General features: G+C 45.5%; 1 protein-coding gene across 2 annotated transcripts in view; it reads right to left on the reverse strand.

Annotated features, from left to right (window-relative positions):
- Window positions 1–2,225: 2,225 nt before the first annotated feature.
- Window positions 2,226–2,507, reverse strand: part of grhl1 (grainyhead-like transcription factor 1) — a 16,807-nt gene continuing 16,525 nt past the window's right edge. For both annotated transcript variants that reach the window (XM_062523126.1, XM_062523125.1), the window contains exon 15: window positions 2,226–2,507. This exon is cut by the window's right edge and continues 126 nt beyond it. The gene's annotated coding sequence lies outside the window, so the exon portion shown is untranslated.

Below are 2,507 nucleotides of genomic sequence, written 5' to 3' on the forward strand. Positions count from 1 at the left end.
GCAAGGCCTGTACCTTTCACCTGTCCTGCATGAATTTCTTTTCAGAGATTTTGTCAACAGTGATAAGACGGGAGGTAAACTGAAAAAAAAAGAAAAAACTGACAAGCTCTGACATAAACTTGACATTGACCTGAAAAGCCATGGGACCTCGCCTGTTCTGTTACTGGGAATCTAGGCCAGAGCACTTGTGTGTGTTTATGTGTGTGTTTATGTGTGTGTGTGTGTGTGTGTGTGTGTGTGTGTGTGTGTGTGTGAGAAGGGGGAGCTAAGAAAAGAGAAGGGCCCTGGGGCCTGTGAAGACTCTCAGTGACTGGCACTCCGCCTGACGGCTCATGCCAAGAGAGTCAGGGCAGGGGGCTTTTGGCCAGGGCAACATTCTGATGACTCGAGCTGTCCTGTGTGGAAGAGGAGGAGTTGGGGTTGAGTGAGAGAGAAATTTGACTGTAAAGAGCGGTAAACAGGAGAGGCTGGATGACTCAGACAGAGGAAACAGTGAGCAGATGGTTGACTCTCCCTCCCTCTCATCCCAACCCCGAGAGCTGCTTGCTTAGCTGGATGGTTAAAGACTAACCAGCTCTTCTCGTTCCTGTTTTTTTTCTCTCTCGTTATCTCTGGCGCATGCAGTCTCCTGTGGTTCCATCAGCCTCATCTCCCTCCACGCCCCCAAAAGCCAGATTGCCTTCGCCTGTCGTCCCCACGGGTTTCCTGGCAGAGGGGTTCATGGACAGCTTGTCAGCATTACAGGGCCTTGTTATCTTATCAGATGGTTGTCAGAGAGTTAAGGTTTTGGTGTTAAGGCGAGCGCATGGTCGGGATATGGTTTCAAACTGCCGGCCTGTGTGACAGGCGCTGGGTTTGGTCACGCCGTTGAGAAGTCCGTCAGTCACCGAGTCCACCTCCTAATCCAGAGGGTGGATTAAGGAAGGAAGAGAGAGAGAGAGAAGCAGAGCCGATGTTTGGCAACGTGTGCTGAGCGAGCAAGACAGAGAGGGGAGTGGGAGTGAGGGTGAGGGGAGTTATCTGAGGACAGTGGTGTGGTGTGGTGTGGTGTAGTGTGCGTCTGTTTGCCTGTCTGTCAGCTTGTTTCCTGTGTGTGTGCGTGTGTGTGCGGTTCTGGGCCTCTGGCCAGACAGATGGGCTGCTGGACGTCTGCGTCTGAAACATCACGCTGCTCCCAGGATGACTACTCCTACAGCAGAACACGCTGACCACAAAAGACATCACACCGGCTATGACACACACGCACAGCTACTGCTGCTTTTATTCAGGAGTGGTTTAGATATGCAGTGGATAACTGAGATACAGAGGGAAGTCTCCTTTTTAAGGACCGAAAAGGACACTTAAACACCCTGGAATTTTATAAAAAATATCTTGGCATAAATACAGCAGGATTCATGTCATATAAAAACACAAAAAAAACAACATCTGATAGTGACAATAAACATTTTTGACACACCATGTAAAATAACCCTTTCCTATTTATTAATAAATATATACGCATCAGCTGAGTAAGTACTTTCATACAAAACGGGAACTGAAGAATGGCTTGGGGGGAATTTTTTTTAACATTGGATAAGGAGAATATTGTGTTACAAAACTGACGCAGGATTTCACTAATCTCATTGTAGATGTGTTGGAAAAACACATATTGCATATCGATGGTTGTGGGATAAAGTGAGGTATAGGTTGAGTTCACTACAGAATATAGCTCATGATATGAATATGAAAGGGTATAGATTTAGCATATTAATACTTTTTACAGTTAATGTTGGTCATTTGCTCGACTAATTATGTAAATATTTTCCTGTGCCTCACCTACACAACACACACATAGATGCATACAGACACACACACACACACACACACGCACACACACACACACCTGGAATGGTGAAACTTAAGATACACTGAGAAATAGTTTACAGTACCTGCTAAATACTGCCACATGTTGCATATAATACAGTGAGCCAAAAGGGACGCTCTGTCTCCCCTATTTACAGCTTGACCAGTATTTTCCCAACCTCATTTATACTTGCAATCATCTCGTAAAAAGACAAAGATCTTCAGTGCTCTAGTTTTCAAAGGGGAACAATAACAGTAAAGTATAGGGCTTATCCAAGCATTAGACATTAAAAGTAGTTAACCCCCCCCCCCTTTCCTTGCCATATTACAAAAGCCAATATTGCAAAAGATAAGCCCTCCCAACACCCCCACCCACCCCCCACCCCTAGCATAAAATACCTGTTTCTTATTTCACTGCATCAGTGGTAGACCTTGTTAAAGCTCTGAGAGCATTTGCATTAGCACACCTCAGAAGGTTTCAAACCAGACTTAAGTCCCTCCAGAAACAAGGGGATCAATAAGGAATTCTGAGGCCCATGTAGTTCCTCAGGCAGCGGAGGACAGCGCATAATCATACAGCATACAGCAGACACACTGAGGGGCCCATTATCTTTTTTTATATATATACAGATGTGTAAACCACCAGCCTCCATAGAGAAGGAAGC

Source organism: Sardina pilchardus, chromosome 20 (genome assembly GCF_963854185.1).
Source record: "Sardina pilchardus chromosome 20, fSarPil1.1, whole genome shotgun sequence".
NCBI classification, from domain to species: Eukaryota; Metazoa; Chordata; class Actinopteri; order Clupeiformes; family Clupeidae; genus Sardina; species Sardina pilchardus.